The 12,779-nt window shown below is 43.1% G+C and overlaps 2 non-coding genes across 2 annotated transcripts; one reads left to right on the forward strand and one right to left on the reverse strand.

The window, feature by feature from the left end:
* Positions 1–3,744: 3,744 nt before the first annotated feature.
* Positions 3,745–3,848, reverse strand: LOC130953109 (small nucleolar RNA R71). The gene has a single exon (XR_009075286.1). It is a non-coding gene; the product is annotated as a small nucleolar RNA R71 (small nucleolar RNA).
* Positions 3,849–11,015: 7,167 nt separating this feature from the next.
* LOC130951288 (small nucleolar RNA R71) lies at positions 11,016–11,123 on the forward strand. The gene has a single exon (XR_009073907.1). It is a non-coding gene; the product is annotated as a small nucleolar RNA R71 (small nucleolar RNA).
* Positions 11,124–12,779: the final 1,656 nt, after the last annotated feature.

Below are 12,779 nucleotides of genomic sequence, written 5' to 3' on the forward strand. Positions count from 1 at the left end.
AGGAGGTCGAGTCCCCTCTTTGCGAACGGCCAAGGTGATGTTACACTGATGAGCTCCTCTGGTGGGGCAATGTGGAAGTTGGCATGCTTTTTGATGTAAAGCTTTGACTTTGTATTTGGGTTTTTGCTCTGTTGTTGCCTCCAAAGGGTGCCCTTGGACTTTTGTGTGAGTCCTGGGGTTTCCCTTTTACTGCCACGTCTGTCACTTTATGTTTTACTGTTACTGTCCGAGTTGTTTCCTTATTTGCCCGAGTTGTTTGGTAGTAATTCCATAGTCGACCTATGTCTTTGAGATGTCTACTAAGATCCCGGACAGCGTGTCTGATTAGCTGGATTTCATAGTTTAAATGCGTGTTACTGTGGCTGACCCTGAGTACATCCCTTATACCGCCTTCGAGACCGATTTGTTGTGGTCTTGTAATGTAGCTCGGATGAGGCTTCTGTTATTGCCCCTTGGTTGGCTAGTTTTGAATATGCATCAGCTCGGGCATTCTGCTCTCAAGGTATGTGTCGGACCTCATATCCCCGAATTGTCCGAGCTGTTGGTGCTGGCTGGTTTTGAAAATGCATAAGCTCGGGCATTCTATGTGTCGGACTTCATTTTTCTCCGATTTGTCCGAGTTGTTGGTGCTGGCTGTATTAGCTCGGGCATTCTATGTGTCAGACTTCATTTTCCCCGATTTGTCCGAGTTATTTTCTGTTTTTGTCCAGAGTCCCCCGAATTGTCCGAGATGTTCTCTGGTTTTGTCCAAGGTCTCCCGAATTATCCGAGCTGTCCTCTGTAGGATTCTTCCAGCTAAGTTTGTTTTCTGCAGGATGCCCTTTATTGGCTGGTTGGTTGGAACTCTGATAGTGTGAGCTTGAAAGTATGAGTGGAGTCGTCGAGAGGTGAGTATGAGGGTGTAGGCGAACTTTTTCTATCTGTTGATAGGTTAGTTCGGTCCCTTGTAAAGCTTTGCTGATGAAGTAGACGGGTTGTTTCCCACTTTCGTCTTCTCTGACTAGTGTTGAGGCTATTGCCTGACTTCCCACTGCGAGGTATAATGAGTTCTTCACTTTCCCGTGGTCTGGAAAGGATGGGTGGTTGCCCCAAGAATTTTGAAATCTCGGAAGGCTTGTTCGTACTCCGTTGTCCTTTTCAACTCGTCCGACCTCCTTGGTGTGAGGTGGACGTTCAACTCGTCCGACCTCTTTGGTGTGAGGTAGATGTTTAACTCGTTCGACCTCTTTGGTATGAGGTGGACCTTCGACTCGTCCAACCTCTTGGTTGTGAGGTGGACCTTCAACTTGTCCGACCTCTTTGGTGTGAGGTGGACCTTCAATTCGCCCGACATCTTCGGTGTGAGGTGGACCTTCAACTTGTCCGACCTCTTTGGTGTGAGGTGGAGCTTAAACTCGCCCGACATCTTCAGTGTGAGGTGGACCTTCAACTTGTCCGACCTCTTTGGTGTGAGGTAGACCTTAACTCGCCCGACCTCTTTGGTGTGAGGTGGACCTTCACCTTGTCCGACCTCTTTGTTGTGAGATGGACCTTCAACTTGTCCGACCTCTTTGTTGTGAGGTGGACCTTAACTCGCCCGACCTCTTCCGTGTGAGGTGGACCTTCAACTCGTCCGACCTCTTTGGTGTGAGGTGGACCTTCAACTCGCCCGACTTCTTCGGTGTGAGGTGGACCTTCAACTTGCCCAATTCTTTGTTATGAGGTGGGCCTTCAACTCGTCCGACCTCTTTCTCCTTTTTGCTTTTGATTGGGCGGGGTGGTGGGATCTTCTCCGATTGATCTTCTCTTTTCTTGGACTCTTTATCCTTGTCCCGTGGTGGGTTAGGAGAATTCGGTTTTTTAGCTTTCTCCTAGTCGAGAGTTCTCTTCCATGTTGATGTATTTCTGTTCCCGTTCCTGTACCTCGTTCAGAGATATTGGGTGCTTCTTGGATATTGAGTGGCTGAGAGGTCCTTCTCTTAGGCCATTGATGAGTCCCATGATGGCCACTTTTGTTGGAAGACTTTGTATGTCAAGGCATGCGTTGTTGAATCTTTCCATGTAGCTGTGAAGGCTTTTCTGATCTCCTTGTTTAATTCCCAGCAAGCTTGAAGTGTGTTTGGCTTTATCCTTCTGGATGGAGAACCTGGCGAGGAATCTTCTTAACAAGGTCGTCAAACTTGTGATGGATCTTGGAGACAAACTGTCGAAGCACCATATTGCTGTCTTCGTTAGAGTAGTCGGGAAGACTTTGCATCGAATGGCGTCCGATGTGTCGGTGAGGTACATTCTTCTGAAATTACTGAGATGATGGCTTAGATCCAATGTGCCGCCGTACGGGATCATGTCGGGAGCCTTGAAGTCCTTTGGGACTTTAGCTTTCATGATATCTTTGGTGAATGGGTCTTGATCTTTGTAGGGGCTGTCTTCGTGACCGGATCGAGTTGTTTTGGCCTTGAGATCTGCTTCGAGTTTTAGGAGCTTGTCCTTTAACTCGTGGCATCACCTAACTTCCCTTCGTAGGTCTCTCTCAGCTTCTTGTTGATGTTCCACCTTTTTTTCGAGTTGCTTTAAGTGATCTTGAAGTGCCTCCAAAGCCTCCTCTTTTGGCGAATTCTCGCCTTTGGTGGGTTGAAGAGTATCTTTTGGTGTAGTATCCGCGTCTTTGTGCGGTGTTCTATCCTCTAGATCTGAATCATGGTCGTTGTCATGGTTGTCTGCCATGGTGATGGGATGACTTCCAGGTTCCCCGGCAACGGCGCCAATGTTCCGAGGGTAACCTGAAACTGTAGGTCGATCTCGGATGAGATCTTCTGTGCTGGTCGGAGCTGTTGTGTCCGACTTGTTGATGGTGGTCGGAGCCGCCGCGTCCGACTTGTAGATGGTGGCCAGAGCTGCCGCGTCCGACTTGTTGGACTGGTTGCACTGCTGATCCTTTGTCACCGGAGGGTGGGGGGTACCTGCAAGAGACTCCGATGCTTAAGTTAGCATGGGTATTAAACAGGTTTTATGTAGAATCAGAGTATGAGTTATACCTGGGTGCTCCAGTGTATTTATAATGGTGAGAAGTGACCTTCTTAGATAAGATAAGTTAGTTATCTTATCTTATCTTTGGGTGAGGTCAGCTTATCTTCAACGGAACCGCCTTTATCTTTCGGCTGCCTTTGGATTGGGCTGTGTTCCTTCGTTTGGGCCTTCTTGGGCCTCTGTGGCGTTTTGGCCAAGCTCTTTGAGAAGAGGTCGGATATTGGCCGAGCTCTTTGAGAAGAGGTCGGATATTGGCCGAGCTCTTTAAGAAGAGGTCGGATATTGGCCGAGCTCTTTAAGAAGAGGTCGGATAGCCTGACCTGAAGAGGTCGGTTGGCTTGTTGCTAAACATCCCAGGTCGGACATCTTGACCCAGGGTATGAACAATACATAAACCCAACCTCTGGGAATTGTGGAAGCAGCATTCAAAAACCACCCATTCAGGCCAATAATTTTGAACTCAAACCACAGTTAATATCACTGGTGGAGAACCATTGTTCATTTGGTGGGAGTGTTAATGAAGACCCAAACCAACATCTCACAAAATTCCTGAGAATTTGCGACACTGTGAAGTCCAATGGAGTCCAGGACGATGCCTGTAAACTGCTCTTGTTCCCATTTTCACTTAGGGACAAAGCAGCTAAGTGGCTGGAATCATTCCCAAGGGACAGCCTAACAACCTGGGATGAGGTGGAGAGTAAGTTTCTGGCACGTTTCTACCCCCCACAAAAGGTCAATAGGCTTCGATCTGAGGTTCAGACTTTTAGACAACAAGATGGTGAGACGCTCTACGAGGCATGGGAGAGGTTCAAAGAATTGACAAGGAAATGCCCACCCAACATGTTCCCTGACTCGGTGCAATTGCATATTTTCTATGATGGACTTTCTTATGAATCAAGGAAGGTTGTAGATCATTCATCAGGAGGTTCATTGAACAGGAAAAAGACTGTGGAAGAAGCCATTGAAGTGATTGAGACAGTGGCTGAGAATGAGTACTACTATGCTTCAGAGAGACACAACACTAAGGGAGTCATGGAGCTGAACCATGTTGATACAATTCTAGCCCAAAACAAGGTGTTTGCCAAGCAACTAGCAGAGCTCACCAGGAAATTAGACACAAAGCAAGTGGCTGCAATACACACACAAGATCAAGAGGAAGTAAGCATTGAAGGAGGTGATTGGGAAGAGGCCAACTATGTGGGAAACCAACAAAAGCAATCATATGATCCACATTCCAACACTTACAACCCAGGTTGGAAAAACCACCCAAACTTTGGGTGGGGAAACCAGCAAACCCAACCACAAAACCACAAACCTTACAACCACAACCAAAATAACAATTCCACATACCAACACTCCAACCAAAGATCATACCAAGCCACACAAAACACTTACTCCCAACCACCATATCATGGCCAAAATAACCAACCTACCCAATCCAATCCGAACCAACAATTTCAAGATCAATTAAACAGGATAGAAGGAATACTAGCAAACATGGGTCAGGACATAAATGAGTTGAAAAGCTTTAGGGAAGATGTGAGATCGACCTTAAGGAGCCATGGTGAAAAACTCAAGTGGATGGAGTCTCGAGTAGGAGAGCTATCTCAACAGGCCCCCAAATCAACCGCAGTGTTCCCTAGTGACACAGAGAAGAATCCTAAAGGGGAACAAAAGGGAGTGAGATGGGAAGAATGCAAGGTTGGTGCGCGAAATTGTGAACTATACTTTTTCACAACTCTCATAATCCCTGGTAATGGCTCCAAAAACGTGGTAGCTCAATACCATGGCATTACACAACTTCGCACAACTAACCAGCAAGTGCACTGGGTCGTCCAAGTAATAAACCTTACGTGAGTAAGGGTCGATCCCACGGAGATTGTTAGTATTGAAGCAAGCTATGGTCATCTTGTAAATCTTAGTCAGGCAAACTCAGATATATATGGTGATGAACGAAAATAACATAAAAGATAAAGATAGTGATACTTATGTAATTCATTGGTAGGAACTTCAGATAAGCGCATGAAGATGCCTTCCCTTCCGTCTCTCTGCTTTCCTACTGTCTTCATCCAACCCTTCTTACTCCATTCCATGGCAAGCTCGTATAGGGTCTCACTGTTGTCAGCAGCTACCTCCCATCCTCTCAGTGAAAGCGATTGCATATGCTCCGTCACAGCATAGCGGAATTCATCTGTCGGTTCTCAATCAAGCGCGGAATAGAATCCAGTGATTCTTTTGCGTTATCACTAACGCCCCGCCCTCAGGGTTTGAAGCACGTCACAGTCATTCAGTCATTGAATCCTACTCAGAATACCACAGACAAGGTTAGACCTTCCGGATTCTCTTGAATGCTGCCATCAAGTCCTGCCTATACCACGAAGACTCTGATCTCACGGAATGGTTGGCTCGTTTGTCAGGCGAGCACTCGGTTGTCAGGCAATCAACCATGCATCGTGCAATCAGGAATCCAAGAGATATTCACTAAGCCTCAAATGCGTGTAGAACAAGAGTGGTTGTCAGTCACTTTGTTCATGAGTGAGAATGGTGATGGGCGTCAATCATCACCTTCATCATGTTGAAGAACAAGTGATATCTTGGACAAAGAACAAGCGGAATTTGAATGAAAGAACAATAGTAATTGCATTAATACTCGAGGTACAGCAGAGCTCCACACCTTAATCTATGGTGTGTAGAAACTCCACCGTTGAAAATACATAAGCATAAGGTCTAGGCATGGCCGAATGGCCAGCCTCCCAATGATCTAAGAACTAAAATGTCCAAAGATGATCTAGAGATCTAAAAGTGATCAAAAGATTTCTATACAATAGTAAAAGGTCCTACTTATAAGAAACTAGTAGCCTAGGGTGTACAGAAATGAGTAAATGACATAAAAATCCTCTTCCGGGCCCACTTGGTGTGTGCTTGGGCTGAGCAATGAAGCAATTTCGTGTAGAGACTCTTCTTGGAGTTAAACGCCAGCTTTGGTGCCAGTTTGGGCGTTTAACTCCCATTTGGGTGCCAGTTCCAGCGTTTAACGCTGGAATTCCTTGAGGTGACTTTGAACGCCGGTTTGGGCCATCAAATATTGGGCAAAGTATGGACTATTATATATTGCTGGAAAGCCCAGGATGTCTACTTTCCAACGCCGTTGAGAGCGCGCCAATTGGGCTTCTGTAGCTCCAGAAAATCCACTTCGAGTGCAGGGAGGTCAGAATCCAACAGCATCTGCAGTCCTTTTGAGTCTCTGGATCAGATTTTTGCTCAGGTCCCTCAATTTCAGCCAGAAAATACCTGAAATCACAGAAAAACACACAAACTCATAGTAAAGTCCAGAAAAGTGAATTTTAACTAAAAACTAATAAAAATATACTAAAAACTAACTATATCATATCAAAAACATACTAAAAACAATGCCAAAAAGTATACAAATTATCCGCTCATCACAACACCAAACTTAAATTGTTGCTTGTCCTCAAGCAACTGAAAATCAAATAAGATAAAAAGAAGAGAATATGCAATGAATTCCAAAAACATCTGTGAAGATCAGTATTAATCAGATGAGCGGGGCTTTTAACTTTTTGCCTCCGAACAGTTTTGGCATCTCACTCTATCCTTTGAAATCCAGAATGGTTGGCTTCTTTAGGAACTTAGAATCCAGATAGTGTTAATGATTCTCTTAGTAAAGTATGATGATTCTTGAACATAGCTATTTATTGAGTCTTGGCTGTGGCCCAAAGCACTCTGTCTTCCAGTATTACCACCGGATACATACATGCCACAGACACATAATTGGGTGAACCTTTTCAGATTGTGACTCAGCTTTGCTAAAGTCCCCAATTAGAGGTGTCCAGGGTTCTTAAGCACACTCTTATTGCCTTGGATCACAACTCTTATTCCTTTCTCTCTTTTTTTTTTCGTTTTTTTTTTTTTTTTTTGAAATGCTTTTTCTTGCTTCAAGAATCATTTTATTGATTTTTCAGATCCTCAGTAACATGTCTCCTTTTTCATCATTCTTTCAAGAGCCAACATTCATGAACCACAAATTCAAAAGACATATGCACTGTTTAAGCATACATTCAGAGAACAAAAATATTGCCACCACATCAAAATAATTAAACTATTATAATATTCAAAATTCTTGCAATTCTTTCTTTTATCAATTAGGCACGTTTTTATTGAAGAAAGGTGATGGATTCATAGGACATTCATAACTTTAAGGCATAGACACTAAGACACTAATGATCATAAGACACAAACATGGATAAACATAAAGCATAAAAATTCGAAAAACAGAAGAACAATAACAAGGAAATCAAAGAACGGGTCCACCTTAGTGATGGCGGCTCTTTCTTGCTCTTGAAGATCCTATGGAGTGCTTGAGCTCCTCAATGTCTCTTCCTTGTCTTTGTTGCTCCTCCCTCATGATTCTTTGATCTTCTCTAATTTCATGAAGGATGATGGAGTGTTCTTGATGCTCCACCCTCAGTTGTCCCATGTTGGAACTTAGTTCTCCTAGGGAGGTGTTTAGTTGCTCCCAATAGTTTTGTGGAGGAAAATTCATCCCTTGAGGAATCTCAGGGATCTCATGATGAGTGAGATCTCTTGTGTACTCCATCCTTTTCTTGGTGATGGGCTTGTCCTCATCAATGGGGGTATCTCCCTCTATGTCAACTCCAACTGAATAACAGAGGTGACAAATGAGATGAGGAAAGGCTAACCTTGCCAAGGTGGAGGTCTTGTCCGCCACCTTATAGAGTTCTTGGGCTATAACCTCATGAACCTCTATTTCTTCTCCAATCATGATGCTATGGATCATGATGGCCCGGTCTATGATAACTTCGGACCGGTTGCTAGTGGGGATGATTGAGCGTTGTATGAACTCTAACCATCCTCTAGCCACGGGCTTGAGGTCATGCCTTCTCAATTGGACCGGCTTTCCTCTTGAATCTTGCTTCCATTGTGCGCCCTCTTCACATATGACTGTGAGGACTTGGTCCAACCTTTGATCAAAGTTGACCCTTCTAGTGTAAGGATGCTCATCTCCTTGCATCATAGGCAAGTTGAACGCCACCCTCACACTCTCCGGACTAAAATCCAAGTATTTCCCCCGAACCATAGTGAGATAGTTCTTTGGATTCGGGTTCACACTTTGGTCATGGTTCTTTGTGATCCATGCATTGGCATAGAACTCTTGAACCGTCAAGATTCCGACTTGTTGAATGGGGTTGGTGAGTACTTCCCAACCTCTTCTTCGGATCTCATGGCGGATCTCCGGATATTCACCCTTTTTGAGTGAAAAGGGGACTTCGGGGATCACCTTCTTCAAGGCCACAACTTCATAGAAGTGGTCTTGATGCACCCTTGAGAGGAATCTATCCATCTCCCATGACTCGGAGGTGGAAGCTTTTGCCTTCCCTTTCCTCTTTTTAGAGGTTTCTCCGGCCTTGGATGCCATAAATGGTTATGAAAAAGCAACGCTTTTACCACACCAAACTTAAAATGTTTGCTCGTCCTCGAGCAAAAGAAGAAAGAAGAGAGTAGAAGAAGAAGAAATGAGGAAGAGGGAGGTGGTGGTGTATTCGGCCAAAGAGGGGGAAGAAAGGGTGTTTAGGTTGTGTGAAAATGAAGAGTTGAAGAAGGGTATTTATAGGAGAGAGGGGGGGTAAAGGTTCGGCCATTATGGGTGGGTTTGGGAGGGAAAGTGGTTTGAATTTGAAGGGTGAGGTTGGTGGGGTTTTATGAAGGATGGATGTGAGTGGTGAAGAGAAAGATGGGATTTGATAGGTGAGGGGTTTTTGGGGAAGAGGTGTTGAGGTGATTGGTGAATGTGGGAAGAAGAGAGAGAGTGATGGTAGGGTCCTGTGGGGTCCACAGATCCTGTAGTGTCAAGGAAAAGTCATCCCTGCACCAAATGTTGCTCAAAATCACGTTTAGAGCCATTTCTGGCGTTAAACGCCGGGCTGGTGCCCATTCCTGGCGTTTAACGCCAGGTTCTTGCCCTTTACTGGCGTTTAACGCCAGTCTGGTGCCCCTTTCTGGCGTTAAACGCCCAGAATGGTGCCAGACTGGGCGTTAAACGCCCAACAGCTAGCATTACTGGCGTTTGAACGCCAGTTTCTTCTCCTCCAGGGTGTGCTATTTTTCTTCCTGTTTTTCATTATGTTTTTGCTTTTTTCATTGTTTTTGTGACTTCTTATGATCATCACCCTACAAAAAAAGATAAAATAACAAAAGAAAATAATTAATTATAAAACATTGGGTTGCTTCCCAACAAGCGCTTCTTTAATGTCATTAGCTTGACAGAGGGTTCTCATGGAGCCTCAGAAATGCTCAGAACCGTGTTGAAACCTCCCAACACCAAACTTAGAGTTTGAATGTGGGGTTTCAACACCAAACTTAGAGTTTGGTTGTGGCCTCCCAACACCAAACTTAGAGTTTGACTGTGGGGGCTCTGTTTGGCTCTGTTTTGAGAGGAGTTCTTCATGCTTCCTCTCCATGATGACAGAGGGATATCCTTGGGCCTTAAACACCAAGGATTTTTCATTCACTTGAATGATTAACTCTCCTCTGTCAACATCAATCACAGCCTTTGCTGTGGCTAGGAAGGGTCTGCCAAGGATGATGGATTCTTCCATGCACTTCCCAGTCTCTAGGACTATAAAATCAGTAGGAATGTACTGGTCTTCAACTTTAACCAGAACACCCTCTACAAGTCCATGGGCTTGTTTTCTTGAGTTGTCTGCCATCTCTAATGAGATTTTTGCAGCTTGCACCTCTAAGATCCCTAATTTCTCCATTACAGAGAGGGGCATGAGGTTCACACTTGACCCTAAGTCACTCAAGGCCTTCTTGAAGGTCATGGTGCCTATGGTACAAGGTATAGAAAACTTCCCAGGATCTTGCCTCTTTTGAGGCAGTTTCTGCCTAGACAAGTCATCCAGTTCTTTGGTGAGCAAGGGAGGTTCATCTTCCCAAGTCTCATTTCCAAATAACTTGTCATTCAGTTTCATGATTGCTCCAAGGTATTTAGCAACTTGCTCTTCAGTGACATACTCATCCTCTTCAGAGGAAGAATACTCATCAGAGCTCATGAATGGCAGAAGTAAGTCCAATGGAATCTCTATGGTCTCATTTTGAGCCTCAGATTCCCATTGTTCCTCATTGAGGAACTCAGAGGGGATTGGTACACGCCCACTGAGGTCTTCTTCAGTGGCGTCCTCCTCCTCTCTTTCCTCTCCATATTCGGCCATGTTGATGGCCTTGCACTCTCCTTTTGGATTTTCTTCTGTATTACTTGGGAGAGTACTAGGAGGGAGTTCAGTAACCTTCTTGCTCAGCTGACCCACTTGTCCTTCCAAATTTCTGATGGAGGACCTTGTTTCATTCATAAAACTTTGAGTGGTCTTTATTAGATCAGAGACCATTGTTGCTAAGTCAGAAGTATTCTGCTTAGAACTCTCTGTCTGTTGCTGAGAAGATGATGGAAAAGGCTTGCCATTGCTAAACCTATTTCTTCCACCGTTATTGTTATTGAAACCTTGTTGAGGTCTCTCTTGATTCTTCCATGAGAGATTTGGGTGATTTCTCCATGAAGAATTGTAGGTATTTCCATAGGGTTCTCCTAGGTAATTCACCTCTTCCATGGAAGGGTTCTCAGGATCATAAGCTTCTTCCTCAGATGAAGCATCCTTAGTACTGTTTGGTGCATTTTGCATTCCAGACAGACTTTGAGAAATCAAATTGACTTGTTGAGTCAATATCTTATTCTGAGCCAATATGGCATTCAGAGTGTCAATCTCAAGAACTCCTTTCTTCTGACTAGTCCCATTGTTCACAGGATTCCTTTCAGAAGTGTACATGAATTGGTTATTTGCAACCATTTCAATCAGCTCTTGAGCCTCTGCAGGCGTCTTCTTCAAATGAAGAGATCCTCCAGCAGAGCTATCCAAAGACATCTTGGATAGTTCAGAGAGACCATCATAGAAAATACCTATGATGCTCCATTCAGAAAGCATGTCTGAAGGACATCTTCTGATTAATTGTTTGTATCTTTCCCAAGCTTCATAGAGGGATTCTCCATCCTTCTGTCTGAAGGTTTGGACTTCCACTCTAAGCTTACTCCATCTTTGTGGTGGAAAGAACTTTGCCAAGAAGGCATTGACTAGCTTTTCCCAAGAGTCCAGGCTTTCTTTAGGTTGAGAATCCAACCATATTCTAGCTCTGTCTCTTACAGCAAAAGGGAATAGCATCAGTCTATAGACCTCAGGGTTAACCCCATTAGTCTTGACTGTGTCACAGATTTGCAAGAATTCAGCTAAAAACTGATAAGGATCTTCCATTGGAAGTCCATGGAACTTGCAATTCTGTTGCATTAGAGAAACTAATTGAGGCTTAAGCTCAAAGTTGTTTGCTCCAATGGCAGGGATAGAGATGCTTCTCCCATAGAAGTCGGGAGTAGGTGCAGTAAAGTCACCCAGCACCTTCATTGCATTGTTGGCATTGTTGTTGTTTTCGGCTGCCATGGGTTCTTCTTCTTTGAAGAATTCGGTTAGGTCTTCTAAAGAGAGTTGTGCTTTGGCTTCTCTTAGCTTTCTCTTCAAGGTCCTTTCGGGTTCAGGATCAGCTTCAACAAGAATGCCTTTGTCTCTGCTCCTGCTCATATGAAAGAGAAGAGAAAAAGAAAATGTGGAATCCTCTATGTCACAGTATAGAGATTCCTTGAAATGTCAGAGGAAAAGAGAAATAGAAAGAAGAAGGAGAAGAAGAATTCGAACTTTAATTAGATAAGGTTCGAATTGTGCATTTAGAAGGAGTGGTACTCCATAAATAGAAGGATGTGAGAAGGAGGGAAGAGAATTTTCGAAAATTCAATCAAAAGATTTTGAAAACATTTTGAAAATTTGATTGGTAATTTTCGAAAATCAAAAGTGAAAAAGAAATTAAGTGATTTTTTGAAAAAAATTTAGAAATTAGAAATAAAAAAGATTTGATTGAAAACTATTTTGAAAAAGATGAGGTTAAAAAGATTTGATTGAAAAGTTATGGTTTTAAAAAGATGTGATTGAGAAGATATGATTTGAAAACCATTTTAAAAGATATGTTTTGAAAATTATTTTAGAAGATTTGATTTGGAAAATTAGTGACTTGCCTAACAAGAAAAGATATGATTCAAACATAAAACCTTCCTTAACAGAAAAGGCAAAAAAAATGTTCAATCAAATCATTAATTGTTAGTAAGTATCTTTGAAAAAAGAAAGAAATTGATTTTGAAAACATTTGATTGAAAAGATATGATTTGAAAAAGATTTGATTTTGAAAAACTTTGAAAACTTGAAAAAAAATTGATTTGAAAACAAAATCTTCCCCCTGGCACCATCCTGGCGTTAAACGCCCAGAATGGTATACATTCTGGCGTTTAACGCCCAAAATGCTACCTTTTTGGGCGTTAAACGCCCAACCAGGTGCCCTGGCTGGCGTTTAAACGCCAGTCTGCCTTCTTCACTGGGTATTTTTGAATGCTCAGCTTTTTCTGTATAATTCCTCTGCAGTATGTTCTGAATCTTCAATCCCTTGTATCATTGACTTGAAAAGACACAAATTAAAAAATATTTTTGGATTTTTAATAATTAAAATGCAACAAGAATCAAATAACAATGCATGCAAGACACCAAACTTAGCAGTTTGTATACTACTGACACTATATGAGACACATAAACACTCAAGTCAATAGAATTTAAAGATCAAAACAAGAGATATATGCATGGATTCGAAAA

Source organism: Arachis stenosperma, chromosome 1 (assembly GCF_014773155.1).
Source record: "Arachis stenosperma cultivar V10309 chromosome 1, arast.V10309.gnm1.PFL2, whole genome shotgun sequence".
Taxonomy (NCBI): domain Eukaryota; kingdom Viridiplantae; phylum Streptophyta; class Magnoliopsida; order Fabales; family Fabaceae; genus Arachis; species Arachis stenosperma.